This window comes from Cimex lectularius, unplaced genomic scaffold, assembly GCF_000648675.2.
Source record: "Cimex lectularius strain Harlan isolate CLEC.00 unplaced genomic scaffold, Clec_2.1 scaffold38, whole genome shotgun sequence".
NCBI lineage: Eukaryota > Metazoa > Arthropoda > Insecta > Hemiptera > Cimicidae > Cimex > Cimex lectularius.
The window spans coordinates 134,259-151,609 of NW_019392638.1; the positions used below are offsets into that span (position 1 = coordinate 134,259).

The 17,351-nt window shown below is 33.1% G+C and overlaps 2 protein-coding genes across 2 annotated transcripts in view; one reads left to right on the forward strand and one right to left on the reverse strand.

Annotated features, from left to right (window-relative positions):
- The window catches only part of LOC106670929 (estrogen sulfotransferase-like), a 29,259-nt gene extending 24,997 nt beyond the window's left edge, over positions 1 to 4,262 (reverse strand). The window contains exon 1 of the mRNA XM_014401609.2: positions 4,174 to 4,262. The gene's annotated coding sequence lies outside the window, so the exon portion shown is untranslated. The remainder of the gene's footprint in view (positions 1 to 4,173) is intronic.
- Positions 1 to 17,351, forward strand: part of LOC106670928 (cholecystokinin receptor-like) — a 140,658-nt gene that overhangs the window by 99,635 nt on the left and 23,672 nt on the right. The window lies entirely within an intron of this gene.

Below are 17,351 nucleotides of genomic sequence, written 5' to 3' on the forward strand. Positions count from 1 at the left end.
TGATTAATTAAAAATTAGGTCAAAAACAATTGTCTCGGTACATTTTACACAGAAGGACAAGTCTTACTACATTTGAAGGAAATTCAAATGTATATATTTGAATAATTCCATTCTGACGAAACCGATTATTGTGCTATATAGTTAAGTTGTAATTTTAATATATCCCAGAGTTGAAGTTAATAATTATATTATCTCTTATTTAACTCAAATATAATTAGCTATTATAAATTTTATACTGTTTTCCTCTTTTACAGTTTTCGTTTATTTTATTTCTTAATTACCGTTTATGTAAAGGCAACACTAATACAAATACTTTTTATTGTTTTTTATTGATTTACTTTCCAGTCTCCGATATTCATTTTTTTTTAATTCAATTACTGTTTCTAATTAATCTTCTTCCGATACTTCAACAAAGTCATAAATTGCAGGTCGATCCTTTTCAGTCAGTTACTAGTTAATATAACAAAGCATTTTCGTAACCAATTAAAAAAATTGTAACTTATAATTGGCCGAAGACTGGAAAGGCAGGAATGCGCCTTATGAAATCGATTCTAATTAATAAAAACAATATAAAACGTGGTTGGATTAACGTTTCTAATAAAAAAATAGTTATAAACTAATTATAATTTTCAATTATAATTAAAAAATATCATGGATACTCGGTTTTTTCGTATTTGGGTTTTCAGTTGCACATGATTTTTTTTAGTATTATTTTAGTAGAAATTTGCACCTTAAGATATGATCTAATTACCAGAAGAAAAAAACTCCATTTATACTTTCTACTAACCCATACCTCCAATCATCAAACTTAAAATAAAACTTGAAGTTAAACTATATATATAAAACTAAATTAAAAAAGATACAAACCAATTTTAACAAAGAAAAAAAAGAGTTAGTTGAAAACAAATGTATTTTACGATATGGAAGTACATCTGTCGGACGTCGTCCGTTTCTTATTAAATCCGTATTTTATTATTTATACATTACTGATTATTATTTCAACATTATTAATCCATTTCGGGTATCTTAATCAATCAGCTTTTTCCAGTTAAATTCCGTAAATCGTGCTGGTATTGCCATGCCTGATGGGAAATTTTTGAAATATGTTTACAACTCCGTACTATTATCTAATTATTAAAACTTATTTTTTAAAACTTTACATTAAATTATTTTCATTGGTTTTTTGTACTTTCGTCGGTAGATCATTTTTTTCTTCCTTAATATAGGCTATGTTTGTATTTTTAAAATAAATCATTTTTTATCATATCCCAGTTCCATTTGAATTTTTTTATAAACGTATAGCAGAGATAATTCTGTTTGGTAAATTTTTTGTAATTTAAATTTAAAATTAATTCAATTTTGATGTAATGTTTTTATCGATTTCCAAGTACTACGATGTGAAATGGGGTTAAAATTAACTTCGCTAAGCTTGGACAATCATTTTAGAAAACCAGTTTGGTCAGTCCCGGCCTGAATATTTTCAATTGCCTACGATATGCAGTTGGGAGTGATGCAATCCATGGGAATGTAAACAGTTTAAAAATCTACTGCATAAATATTTTTTCCGAGTTAAATAGGGAAGTCCTTGAATTCATGCGGGAAGTAGAAAAAATGTTTGTACTCCAAAACCAAAATTTTCACTCGCGTTTTGTGTTTCAGACCTTTCCGAAAAAATTTGGTTCCGTGTCTATCTGTCTGTTCAATGGTAGTCAATTCCTGTAAACTGACAAAACTATGAAGCCATGAGACCAATTTTTATGAAATTGTCAGAGATTGTGAGGGGTTAATTTATAGATGATTCCTTATGAATTTTATTCCAATCATATGTGCATGCGCATGTACGAAGGCCGTACTTCCCCCCGCCCACCATTGGCAGATTTTTTTACTGTTTCACAGCAAAGTTTACATCTAATTTATTAGAAGTTCAATAATATTTTTATGATATTTTCGACAATAAAAATCAACTCGATCTAAGTTTCAGTAACCATGTTGAATCATTTCATTGAAAACTTTCTCCGTTCAGGCTGTATTACTCTGGGAAATTACGGGGTATTGGATCATATGTTTAAACGTTTCTTTGGATTATGTTTCGGCTATGATTTGGACGTTCGAGATCATTGAATCGAGACATTCCCACATATCTGCCAAAAAAGTTGGACAATGGAAAAAAAGCCAATTGCTTCCGACTTTAATTTCAGCTGGTGGTGTGTCTTTAATCAAACTAGATTTGCAATAGAAATAAAAAAAGATTTTAAAAAATCGTACTAAATAAAAGACAGACCGTTTTTAAATTCCAAAATCCAGCTTTTCATTAATCGAGTTTGATCCAGTTAAATGCCCTCATTGACATTGGAACAATTATGTGTCCTTCACACGCTACGAATATCGTAAGAAATGAAAATTATAACCTTGGGATCAAAACTGATATCCGCTTTTTCTGCGATAAACAATTTATATTGTTTAAACATTAAAAACAAAACATAACTGAAATAGATCCGAAGCAACTAATCATTACCCATCAAATCTGCGTCCGCTTATTTCGCTGTTAACGGTCAAATACGTTTTGGCATAATTGCTTTTCCAGAGAATCAATCGCGTCTGGACCGGTTCATCTCCCACTACCCATGAACAATATTTTTTTTATCATCATGACAATATTATTTCCTCCATAATAGGGTGGATGTTTATTTTAATCCATCTATTAATTTAAAATTATAGTATATGCCAGTATAATAGCTTTGATATCTTGTCTTTTCTAAACGGAAAAATATTTAAAATAAAAGAATATTTAATTAATAAATTAATTTTTTATGTTGAACCTTCTAATTAGTTAACAAACAAATACACTAAATTCAAATTTAATGTTCACACGTATATTTCAATAGTTTCATTTCTGATCGTTTTGTATTTTCCGGTTGATTTCCAATTTGTAAACTTGTTCATGATTTAAGTAATTATTTTTTAAATAATTATCATAAATATTTCTTTAACAGATTAATAAGATTTATCATAAATTTTGACATGGGTTATTATTGTTTCTTTGTATTTGTATTATTGCCTATTCCAACCTTAATCCTGTGTTTTTTGTTATTATTTGTTCAATATTAGATTTGGTTATAGCAGAAATTGATTCAATTTCTTCCATTATTTAATTAGCAACAGTGTTTTTATGTTTTTGGCAAGGATTTGGTAAGCTATATTCTCGAAATTCTTGTTTTTTCAAGTGACAATTTAATTATTATTTTTAATGTGCGGACTTTAGTGACCGTTAATTAATTATTATTTGGAGATCGTGAGATGCGGTCTGGTGTGACGTAGGTTTTAGAAAAACATTTTCTTTATCGTGCCAACATTCCAATCTTTATTGAGATCATCTTCAGGGCCTTGGATTTATAAACATTGTTTAAATTATACAAATACATGTAGGATGTGAAAAAATGAATTTATACAACGCTAGAAATGCTACATGTGGTTGTATAATTTAAACAATGTTTATAAATCCCAGGCACTGAAGATGATCTCAATAAAGATCGAAACGTTGGCACGATTAAAAAAAAAATGTTTTCCTGAACCTACGTCACACCAGACCGCATCTTACGAACTCCAAATAATCATTATTTTTAATGACGATCTGATTATGTCAATTTGATCAAAACAATTTTTTATATATATCTTTTTTAAAAAGGATCGTTACGCGCTGTGATGGTAGATGGGATTCTTTTGCTTTATGAAATCCAGTTGAAACTGACAATTTATTTTTGTATTTTCTTAGCATTAGACGAGACTAAATTTTAAAAATATTTGGGATTGGGAATATTAATGACAGTGCAGTCTTATTCATAATTTGGTTGAGGGCATTATGCTTGAATTTTAATAGTGTTTATCTTTATAGGTTTCATACGGATTTCACTACTCTTTATCTTTTGTTTTTTAACTAATTTGTATTTGTTAGTACATTTGTTTGTTTTTTTACAGAAAATGGTGAGGTTTTTTTAAGGGATAGAACATACCAATGGCCTTTTATTAAAAATGATATCAAACTTATGCGTGTTGATTTTCTGGATTAAGACGTGTTCCGAAATTTAGTTGTCAAACTTGTTTTGTTAGCCGAAATTCAATCTACGGGACAATTTTATCTTTCGAATTTAAAAAATAAAAATTACATCTACTCACTTGATTTAGGCTGCTTCTACCAAACTCTGTCCACAACGACTGACGGTTGCTGCAATAGGAAAGTGATTAGAAAAGAAGGGAAGGGGCGGCCTTAAACAGTGGCAAGGTCGGTGGATTGAGCCTGTAGAAGGAAGGCTGCAACACGATTTCCTTGTTGAATGGTGAATGTGCAGATATTTGGCTTAGTATGTGGCTTCACACGAGGAGGTATGCGGCATGTCAAATATTTCCGCGGAATTGACAGCCACCAAATGACGCAAGCCTTCAAACAAGGAGAGGAAGTCGGTTGAACAATCGATACCGAGCGGAACATCAAATAAATATGATTTAGCACGAAGACGCTGTTACATTTCAGTAAGGATGTTTACAATTTTAATGAAAAAATATACTAAATGTTTTACGCACGGCATTACATGAATTTTTATTAATTGTTAAAAATTATAGATGAGCTGTTCCTAGGAGTTTGGGGTTGAAATGTATTCATCAAATCAAATAAAAGAAAATTTCACACAAAAGTAAAGTTAATAAATGTTTTTCTTTTTCCTTCACTTCATAACTGTGAAGTGTTGGAACTATTGTAAGTATGCATTAGAATAAGTATGCAAAATGTAAAACTTGGGCGTTACCCATCATCCTGGTGTTTGTACGAGAATCTAACCTTCATCACAGAATAGATCCCAAAAAAGGACAAAAGGAGAAGTGGAAATTCTAGAGGGGCTAGGCACAGTAAGCTTACGCTAAAAGAAACCTCACCAAGACTGGCAAACAGTTAGAGAGGGCTAAACTCAGAGGAGTGATAGGTGTTTACCGGTCACTGGCATCTGAAAAAACATCTACATAACAAGTGTACATTCAATGATGATCCCTTTTGTACGTTATGGAATGAGGAGGACGAAATAGCCACCCATATCTTCGAATGCGAAGTTAACCGCTCCATAGAGACATAATCTGAGACACAAAGAATACCCGGGGAAAGAAATTGTTGTAACGACAGTCAATGACCTAGTACTTCTTAAGGGACGGATCGAGTCATTTGCACTAAACTACGGAACTAGGAAAGTAAACAAGAAGGCTGCAGTGCTTGGGGAACAAAAATCCCCACTTCCTAGTAACCATCATCATCAAACATAAAATTTATCGTCATTACAGTGTGGTATAATAAAACAATTTTTAAAGTTAGAGATACAAAGAAAAAACTAACAAAAATTAAATTATTATTGAAGGTAGTTGTGCTTCAGCCTGTCATGTTTATGTTTTATGTTGATAAGGCTGCTCTATTTAGCATGTAAATTATGTAAATTTTTGTAGAAATATTTGACGCATTAAGGACATTGGGCACATTAAGGGGACTTTGAACAACTGTGAATTGTTCTTTTTATCCTTATTTGACCTATGGGGGAGCATAAGTTGGTCTTATGTACAAAAACTAAAAATATATTTGAATAACTGGGACTTCGTTTATCACGGTTCATCCATCGAATCTTTGGCCTACTTCTTATCCCCCCTAAGGATGAGAATCGAGTATCGATGTTTATGAAATGATTTTATCATCGATGGCCAACCATCCTATGTTTGTATAACATGATGTTTTAGCCCGATTCATCGATGACCCCCTCAAACAATATCATTATAAATTTTAAAAATTCTGTAGCTTTACTATATTAAATACAATTAACATTGATGATTACTTCCGATTTATATGGCTTGAAAATACATGATTAACGCAGCCAAGTCTTCATCGATGTTCATTAAAATTAATAGAAGGAAGACCGTAAAGAATTAGTGTCTAGGGAGTGTGGAAAAGGTTTTTTTTACTTTTTCTGTTCATTGTTTTTCATTTTAAAGTTTCAGTTGATGATTGTACTTTAGACAGTTAATACTAGTGTGTTATTCGTAATCCTCGCTGTGTTTTTAGTTTTGGATTTAAGATTTTTTTACGTACATAAGTTTATTTCCTATAGCCTCCTCGGAAAATATTGGGTTGTCCGGAAAATAATGCAGGATTTTAAGTTTTCATTAAAAAAAATCTATATAAAATATTCTGTTTACGTTTACAGGATTACTCATTNTATTTTGATTAAAGAACATTGCTTTAAAGTAACTAGTTTCTTTTTTTTTGTTTAATACCAAAATCCTGCATTATTTTCCGGACAACCCAATAAAAAATATTCACTGGCTTTTCGAGTAATAATAAATACAACAATTCATTCAATTCACTAATTTCGTGATCTGCTTGACCAATTAATATATTACAATTAATTAAGGTTTTTAGTTAAGATAAAAAAGTCAATGGCAAGAACGGGATTCGAACCCACGATCTTCGGCTAGATACGCCGCTGCTCTACCACTTGAGCTATCGTGATCTCGATCCACTCGGACACCAACAAAAATGGCAAAAAGGAGGGAAAACTCAAAAGGTGGGGTTGAGATAGGAGGTTGGTGTCCGAGTGGATGCCAAACATCGATATTTTAGCACCGATGTTTTTTGCCACGGATTCCATTCTAACCGATATCAAATATCGATGTTTATGGGGTCGATACTCATCCCTAAAGTAATATTTCCATTTGGAAATATTATTACCAGTTATACGACGATAAGTATGCTCTTATAAAAACTTGTACAATCCGTTGCTCCTTAGATGAACCAGCAATCCAAATGCTTATAAAAAGTCGTGAGGCTGCGAAAAGGCGCTTTCGGCGCAGTAAGTTTTTTCACGACTATTCCTCCTTTCGAACCTTACGCAACAAAACACAATTCAGCATTCGGAGTGCCAAAGCGCAATATTACCATGATGCTCTCAACAGCAGACCTAATGCTAGATCAAAGTGGAACCTCCTTCGAAAACTTGGTGTATGTCAATACTAACTCATCCTCTTCTTAACCAGTCACTCACGATAAACTTCACTCCCATTTTGTTTCTTCCTCTTCTACCTCTAAATCGGTAAATTTACCACTAGGCCACCGATCAATTCATTACACTTTACGTTATCTTATCAAACCGCAGCTGATGTTGTTAACGCAAGATCAAAAGCCCATACCAAGGGGCTGACCGCATCTCGGGCGAATGTTTACAACTATGCCTCCCAGTTATCCGACTGGCCCTACTACATATCTACAACTACTCCCTCTAAAAACCTCCTTTATCCTAGAAAAATTGTGCACCCCTTCAAAAAAATTCTCAACCTAATCTTCTGACGATTACCATCCCATATCAATCCTATTTAACCTGTCCAAACCCCCTGAAAAGACACCAATTATCCAAAAAGTTTCCATCTTCTTAACCCTATCGAATCCGGCTTCCGACATTGTTTCTCCACCCAATCCGTCTTAGTTAAAATTACTAGTGACCTACACGCCTCCATGGGCCATCAAAAAATACCATACTAATTCTCCTTGACTTTACTAAAGACTTCGATTCCAACCATCATTCATGAATCCTGTCCAAACTTTTTCTCTTTTCTCTTTTTCGACAATACTATCGGATTCTTTTTCTCTTCTTTTCTTACCTGTCGCTTTCAGTCAGTAACTATTCTTAATGGTGAAACAACCTCCTTCCTTCCATCAACTTCATGTTCCTCAAGGCTCTAGCACGTCCCCTTTTGTGTTCATCATTTACACCAATGATATCCCCGACTTCATTCAGCATTGCGATTAGAACTCTACGCCGCCGACTCACAAATGCGTAAGTCCTTCCATCCCACCGAACTACATTTGGATATCCTCAGAATTGAGGAAGATCTGAATTCCATAGACGAATGGGCACAAAAAAATAACTAGAATTAAATCCTACGAAGTCCAAAGTCTTTGTTCTAGAATCCAGTCACATTTTCCAATCCATCCCTCATCCCTCATACCTCTTTTCACATTCAACAGCCAGACCATTTCCTTCTGTTCCATTGTAAAACCCTCGGTGTAACCTTTGACCATTTTTCCTGGAGACCACACATTTTCCAAATGCTGTTCTGCACCACTCATTCACTTCCGTCAATCCTGGTTCCTTCTACCTTCCGACCCTTCAAAACTCGTTGTCTCCCTCATCTTTCCCCTCTTCGACAACAGTTGTGCAGCTTGTGGTGGACATTCGGAGGAAAAAGAAAAGCGTCTGTCTAAAAATACTTTATTTTCGGCACCCCCCCCCCACCAATGACCAGTGTCTCAGACCTGTATTTAGACCTATCCTGGCTTTATCCCTCCTTCCAAAAGAAATAATTCCAAGGCTCCTTCCTTTACCAATCCATAAACTCTTGACGACCTCACTATATTTTTAAATTATTTCAATCTAAATCTTCTATCCACTCTCTTAACACCCGCATTTTTTCTCCGGTTTCTCAATGACCTATATCTTCCTCGCCATAAAACCTCCACATGTGAGCTGTTATTCCTAGCTCGAGCCACAAATCTCCGGAAGTCTAACAATATTGTTAGTTAATTTTGTTACATAAGAAAGCTTTTTTCCTTCCTTTTCTCAACTTGTAAGTTCGCATTTTGTGAGTATGTTAGCACAAGACAGGGAATTATTTTTTAATAAGTTTTCTCTAAATTCTTCATATTAATACCATTATTTCTATGGTTATATTATACATATGATTTATTTCATTATAAGTTAACGTCAAGCCGTCATTTTGAGGTGCCAGATTTGTAAACTGATGCTGTGAACTCCCATAATAAAGTATTCTCTCTCTCTCTCTCTCTCTCTCTCTCTCTCTCTCACTCTTATTATTCTGTAAATCAATTATTCTGTAAATTAGAATATTTATTTCAGTAGGCAATTCAAGTAAATACATAGTTAGTTGTAGTAGTTCAATGAAAAACGAATAGATTTAATATATTGACCGCAAAAATCAGGTTGTTCGAAGTACTTCGAGGTAACTCAGTAACTATTGTATTTTGCATTAGATGATAAGAACGGCCCTTGCGACGAAATCTTGAGTGATTGATAAATAATGCGTTCATCATCATCTCCCTCTCTTCACCTACATTCACCCTCTCTCCATTTCTTTCTCTCCCAGACATTCTATCTCACTCTTTGAATACACTCTCGCTCACAATTTAAACCTTCCAGTAGTATACAAGGTCCAAGAAACATAACTTTACACGAAAAATAAATAAAATCTCTCACTCTCTCATGTCTTGGTTTCTTCCTTTCTCTCCATTTCTTTGTTGCGCTCTCTCTCTCTCTCTCTCTCTCTCTCTCTCTCTCTCTCTCAACATTTAGTTAAGTTATGGGATGGCGTATGAAGAACTCAAGTGGTTTTGTGTCAAACGGTACAATCTAACTCCATCGGTATTTACCTATTAACGTTTTCGTTGTCAATTGACTAAGTTACTTCAGTTGTAAATGGCAAAAAGAGGGAAAATTTGAATGGTTGTTAGTTGGTGAATGGTTGAGATGGAGAGTTAGTGTCCGAGAGGATTGAAATCGCGATAGCTCAAGTGGTAGAGTAGCGGCGTATTTAGCCGAAGGTCGTGGGTTCGAATCCCGCTCGTGACACTGACTTTTTATCTCAACGAAGACCTTAGAAAGAATAATTAATTGATTGAAATTGGTATTTACATTGGTATTTCATTGGTCTCAATATTTACAAAATATGCTTCCATTTAGTGCATAAAAAACTTGGGCTTTGTCTGAATTAGATTAAACTATCCACTTATATTTTTATTATATCTATATTTTTTTCCACTAAATACCTGAAGCATTTTTAAGGCTCTCAATAGATACTAGCAATATTATCCTATTTTCATTTAAATGTAAATCGAATCTTGTTAAAACAACCGTTTGTTGCAACAAATCCGGCCAAATATGGAGCATATAGCAATACATGTATTTTTTTCTCGATTCTCAAGGAACTAATGCGTAGAATAGTGGTTTCGTGTTCTAGCTGAAGGTACAATGAAAGGCATATAACAAAGAGTGTTGTTTCTAATTTATCGTTACGAGGGGTGGTTGACACTTCAAGAGCACGCGATGGATGGTAAAAGGGTTTTAACTGAATGAGTCCTATTGAAATGAATGGATTTAACATCTAAGTAAAAGCCCAAAAGCCAGGTAGACTTAGATCGTCGTGTTTTATAAGAGAAAGATTAGCGATTTACTTTTTCCTTATCAAATTTTTAATAAGGATCCGTCTTATTATAATTTATAAATGTTAGAAAACCTTTGCTCGATTTACCACCTATAATTCGTTGCGATTGGGCAATCCTTATAATCTGCAATTCTGCATTCTCTTTTAAAAGTCTGAGTACGAATAAAGCGTCATAATAGACCATATGAATTATTCTTTTTATCTAAGGTTTTTTGTTGATTTTTCATCTCTACCAAAAACCTTAGATAAAAAGGATAATTAATTGATATAAGAACAAGGTTGAATGGACATGCTTGCGATATAATAGGCAATCCTGGAGACTTTCCGCAATGTTTTAGATCGTTAAATTCAACAAGGACAACTGAAGTTTGCCCAAGAAAACTGTTGCAAAATGAATTTATTTTTTAAATTGATTCAGGCATTGCAATTAGAAAAACGGGTCAGTTTTTACAAAAATAATATATTTCTTTTATAAAGGGGGTGGGCCCAAGGAAGTTTTTTTGGGCCCGTGCTATTCGGCTTATGATGAAAGACGCACAAGTTTATGCTAGGGCAGGATTCGAACTCAGAACCGCTTGCGCAAATAGCAAATACAAGTCGTACGCCCCAATTACGGGCCACCACGGTTCCCTAAAATTTGACATATAAAATATTTTTAAAAATTTACTAATTATTTTACTAATATAATATATTATACTATTTTTCCCACTGAAAATCTCCGAAAACAATAATCAAACTACTACATGTGTACTGAATGTTGCTGATAAAAAAAAAGTTCAGTATAAGTAGAGGGGTGATGGAAGAAATTAGATCGACCTTTTTTTTTCAGTTTTATACAAATTTACAACAAAATAACGATTATGTCGATGTCTGCCTCAATTATAATCAATCAAATCGCTTAGTATGCTTGACTATCAAAGACAATAATAAGCAACATGGAAGAGCCAAATGTCTCTAGATTCAAAGTTTTGTGCAATCTCGGATAAGTCGTTTTCGCATTTTGTTTGCTGTATGACAACGAAATGAATTAACAGTAAATAGAAATAGACATTCGAGGTTTGATTATTGTGGGATAGTGGACGCCATTGTTCAACTATCTTGTTGTACTAATCTTGATAGATTTCGGAAAAGGCCAGTGAGTGAGTAATGATGAAAAAGGGCAATCTTCCACATCCATCCAATTAGCTGAGAGGGCGTAGTATACAGTACGCCAGTTACTGTTTCTGCAGAGTTTTTCAGTTAAATAACAGCCCAAAAACAATCGAACATTTAAAGCTCGAAAAAGTTCAAATTAAAAATACATAGCTTATTTATAAATATTTAATTAAATTATAACAGGCATTAGCATTGTTGCAACTTACAAGTCAATTAGTAAACATTAAAGCACGTTAGTTGTATACTGTTCTTAAATCGTTAATAATAATTTCTGTATAATTACTGTATTTTTGTAGTAGTGGAAAAGTAGTTCAAGCCGCAGCCATTTATCTTTCTCGCAGAAAGTTTTACTACATTTAAAATAATAATTTTTTCACTCCCTCTCACTCTGTTTCTATCTCTCTCACACTCTCCCTCGCTCTTTTCTTATACCCTTCTCCCTTTCTTCATTCTATGTCTGTCCGTCTGTCCGTCTCTCTCCATTATCTCTTCTCTCTGCCCCTCTCTCTTTCCCTCTCTTTATCTCTTTCTCTTGTTGTTTCTCTATCTTTTTTTAATCTTATCTCAGAGGTAGAGAACAAGAAATAATTTCAATAGATATCCTGACTGTAATTGTACAAATCATAGCTCTTCCTTATTAGCTAAGCAAAAATATCCATTGTACTTTTTATTTATTTATTACAAACATGACAATCATAGTATTAATTTTTAAAGCCACGACCCTATTAATGCATGTGTTGTTTAATTATGACCCGAGCCTACATTTCCAGGCAGCCATAATCCGGATGACGGCTAAATATTTTAGCAATGAGTTTAGATTTTTTTCATATTATATATGTATATCAAGTTATTAAATATACAAATTTCATATTACTTTCTAAATTTTTTCTTTTATCTAACAATATTTAACCCAAAAAAAGATAATCATTGGACTATAATGTTTGAAATTGTAATTTTTCGTGCTACCAATTAACCGGGAAAAGTATGAAATGACGTAAAATAAATTAAATGTCGAATAAAGAAAAATAATAAATTCTATACAACATAAAAACACGTTTTTATATCACTCATTTTGTTTCGTTTCATATGGAATATTTTAACAGAAATTTTTTAATGATATATTTTTAACCATAATTATGACTTTTTCGATCACAGGGAATCAATTTTTTTCCCTTAGAATTGTATTATGAAATAAAAAATTGTATAAAAAATTGTGAAATTGAAATAGAACAAAAACAGCATTCGTTACGTGCCTTTCTTAATTTAGAATAGACTTTCGATCGTTGTTTAGCAAACTAAAGTACACACTCCCTCAAGCGTAATATCTCATACTAAGATCACAACTGAATTAACTGAACTGATCATAACTGAACCAATTTTGGCGAGTCTGTCAGGGAACTGAATTTTCGCCTTATATTGCCGTAAGGGCGGGTGTTCCTCGAGGAAGCATACTTGGCTCATTTCTCTAAAATACACTGCCTATATATGTCCTATATATGCCACATTTCAACGCATTCGCTCATCATAAAGGGATTCTTTTCATTAATTCGAACCCCTCCATAAAAACTCAATCCTTACATGAATGAATTACCAGTGTAGTTCACAAAATGGGGAGTTAAAATAAATTTAACGAAAAGCTAACAGATAAATTTTACCTTGGGTAAAAATTTCTGCGCCGGAGTGAGTATAAATGACCACGGCCCTTCGAATCCCACACAAAATTGAAAAGACAAGAAACAAACCGACGTTATAAATTATTTTTAAAAAACTACCATCTTTACTCACGATCAAAATTAGACATTAAAAACAAACTTTTAATTTACAAGACAATCATATGACCTCCGTTCGCGTAACGTTGAGAAATGTATAGCTCAACCAAAGATTTCCTATTCCCGACGTCTTCAATTAATTCAGTCGAAAATTCTCCGTCGAATTACAAATGCTGCATTTTATTTATTTAGAAATCGTGAAATGGGTTCTGGTGTGATGTAGGTTTCAGAAAAACATTTTCTTTATCGTGCCAACGTTTTGATCTTTATTGAGATCATCTTCAGGGCCTGGGATTTACAAACATTGTTTACATATAACAATTACATTTTGGATGTGGAAAAGTGAATTTATACAATGCAAAAGACATTTTTTATAAATTTAACCAAAGATTTCTACTCACCCAAAGAGTTTTTCTTCTGTGTAATTGTGCCATTCTTGCGTGTCGTGTCGAGAGTGCCAGTGAGATTTTGCTATTTTGTGTTTATATACGTTGGAATGGTATTGGTGAGTATTAATACTGCATCATCTACCTCTTGGGGGACCTCACTATCCACAAAGACCTCAACATTCCTTTTGCCAACGAACTAATCCAGTCCAGATTCCAAACCTTCCATACCAACCTTTCAAACCATCCTAACCGTACGGCTCGAGCCCTATCCACTCATTCCCATCCTGACAACCCACCACGACGCCTCAACCGACGATGGCCTCGGGACCTCCTTGATCCCTAATCATATAAACTGAGTGCCAGCAATGGCTGGCTCCTCAAAGCATGTATCCTACCGGTGCAGTGCTGGCATNGTCGAGAGTTCCAGTGAGATTTTGCTATTTTGTGTTTATATACGTTGGATTTTGAAGGGGTGGGGAAGGATGTCGGTATAGAAAAGACATTTTTGTATAAGGCGTCAGCTTCTTTGAGGTGAAAAGAGCCGTCGAAGGGAAAAAATGTGTTGGTAATGGTTCGGCCAGATTATCCTTTCAGGATTATACAGAAAGGGATAAATAGGAAAAGGTAAGCTAAATTGTTGGGAAATCATCAAATATTTTTCACATAATTTAATTTTCCAACAATGGAACATGGGAAAGTAAAGTAAATGTTTTTCTGAAACCTACATCACACCAGACCGCATCTCACGATTTCTAAATAAATATCTATTAACGGTCACTAATCACCACACATTTCTACGCTGCATTTTATGTTTATGCCCCTCATGGGCTTGACATTACGATCGAACATAGCCGCACTTCAAATTATTCAAAATAAGTTTTTACGGTAGGTGACCTCATCATCCCGCTACATCCGCATTCTAGACTGGTACATTAACCCATACATGGATTACGTTGTACTCCATAAAACGTATCACAAAGAATTTCTTTGGACGGTGTGAGCTAAGCAGTAATCAGTTCGATCGACATATTGGGGACTACGACTTAAACTTTATGTACGGGCATAGGGGAATGAAGAACTCTTCAGTTTAAACCTTGCCTACGGCTTAGGGGTTTTCTAATTTTTAACCTTTAAATTAAATTTTCTTCTGTCTTATACTCATTTAAAAAATTATTTTTTGAAACAGGAGGTTATAGTATAAACTGGCACTTCTATGTATATGTTTAAACTTTTGTAAATATTTTGAATAGAGATTCTATTCTATTGTTTTTACGATTCACATCAAACTATTCATATCGAAACTACACATCCCGTTTGCATATAACCTCATGAAAACCCGCTATAAAAATTCCAACAATCACTGATCATCAACAGTACGACAATTGTCAATTCCAACCTTCACCAGAAAATCCTCCAAGACGATTGAAGCGAAGTGGCCCCGAGACTTTCTCAATGATGACTAGTGAAGAATTGTCGTCACTGGGTGATTTTTCCTCCAAGTGACTTAAAACACAAATTCAGTATAAGTAGAAACTATTTACTTAATACAATATTTACAGTTAATAACAAATAAATGTAATAAAAAATATTTAAAAAAAAGAATTGTATATGATATGGACGGGAATGTAGGGAATTAAATTTACCTTCGGAGCCCTTGTCCTTGTCCACAGTTGGACGGGTATGATTTTGAATAAAAAAGCAAGTTCGACTTGCCAACTTTCTATTGAGAAAACGTTTGGCCGTATTTCCACGGACCAACGGTTAATCGGCGAAGCGCGACCTTGGCGATAGTCGCCGGGAATTACTTGCAATTGATCAATTCCAGTTTAAGTCAAGACGACCGTCGTGAGAAAGCTCAAGGCTTTTGATATTTTTTTCACAATTTTGGCGGAATCGAAGGATTAATTTTGATCGGTTGGGCAGGGATCATCTCTTGTCTGGATATTTTTGTTTAATCTATATTTCAAACAACTCTCCTGTATAATCAGCTAAAGTCTAAAATCGGTGTGATATTTATAAATGTTCAAAATGTATTTTAGAAAAGCAAATAAGCTTTTTTTTATTGTAGTTAACGATTGAAATTTTTCATCAAATTTTATTTTTGATCCTTTGGTGGTTATTCTCGTCTTAAACTTTACCATGACATTCGCTTAGTATTAAACCGATAAGACTTTTGCGATGAGGTAGCCCGAGAGCGAAACATGTCATTCATATACAAAGATCACAGTCAGAGGAAATTATGTTTGCTCGAGAAATTTAACAAGGCGAAAAGTTTGCTTGTCATACTTTGTTCTTGTTATATTTAGAATGTACATCTTGAACATACGGAAAAGAGTTTAAACAGCAAATTAATTAGTTTGTCTTTGTGTTTTTCCAGTAGAGCAACCGTGCTATGTTTATTCGTCCTGTTTCCGTGTCTAGAGAGAATTTTAAAAAAATATTACCAAATTATGAAGCGCCATAAGTTTTCTCATAAATGGTGTATTTGGTCTTCATGAAATTAATAAGTATTCAATTATTAGATGTCATGTATCATCAGATTTCATTCCTCAAAACTGTGATGTTTTTTGGTACAATTAGTGACTTTGGTTTAATGTAAATTTAATAGTTAATTTCCAACAATTACTAGTTGTTTCATTTGCACAAGAAACCGCTGTTTCGTTTTCCAACACCCCTTTGCCCAATCAATTTCCATGGTCATTTTTGATAATATATTTAAATTTAGGTCTCATATTGATGTTGTGGTAAAACAAAAAGTTTAAAAAATTATTTTAAAAATTTTAAATTTTAAGAAATATTCTTCAGCCAGATTTAATGTCGTATGTTTAATTTGTATTAGCATATTCTTGATAACAAACTGCTAGGATATATTTTATGCGGAGGTACCATAAAATTACAATTTCTCCAATAATTATTACTAAAAGTTTTATAATAAAAATATTCCTAAATAAACAGAAGGTTCAACGCTAAGCAAATTTACATTGATTTTAAAGTTTTAAAAGTAAACTATTATTTTTGATGTATTCATGTTTTTTGTCATGTTAGTATTTACAAGAATAAACTTTGCCCTATTTCGGACTTCAAGTACACTTGATGAACAAACGTTTTAATAAACTTTATTGTACCTGAAGTAAATACTTCTATGCATTATAACAATCCAGGTAATGTAGCAATAAGATTTAATCACAACAAAATTGATGTAAATTCGTTTCCTCTTATGATAAATTTAATTTTTGTATACATATATAATTAAAGAAGATATATTCTAAAAGCAAGCTATAAATAATGTAATTATTTACAAAATTACATAAATTATAATAAGAAATAGTCAAATAAATTGCCTGTATATTATTACCACTAATTTGTTTTAATATTTTTTGGTAATGCATAAAACTATTTGTGAGCTTACAACTATTGATCTCATATTATATATATATATATATATATGATATATATTACACATGTTATAAATGTTTTTTTTTGTTTTTTTAATGACAGATAACGATGTTGGGATAACCCACTTAGCGGGCTGGTTGACCTTATTTCACTGATATATGAGTCCGTTGCCTTAAACTATTTCTAAATGTAAACAAAAACGTTGATTTAACTGGTTATTGAAATTCAAAAGCTCTACATTATCTGCTTGTTTACGAAGAAGGTGAAAAGCAATTTAACAATATTTACTTTTCTATACCAAACGTAAATTACTTCGTGTTTATGTTGGTTTTGTGTATTTTATGTGTTGTTTATGATATTTTGAAAGTAAATAAAACAGGAGCTT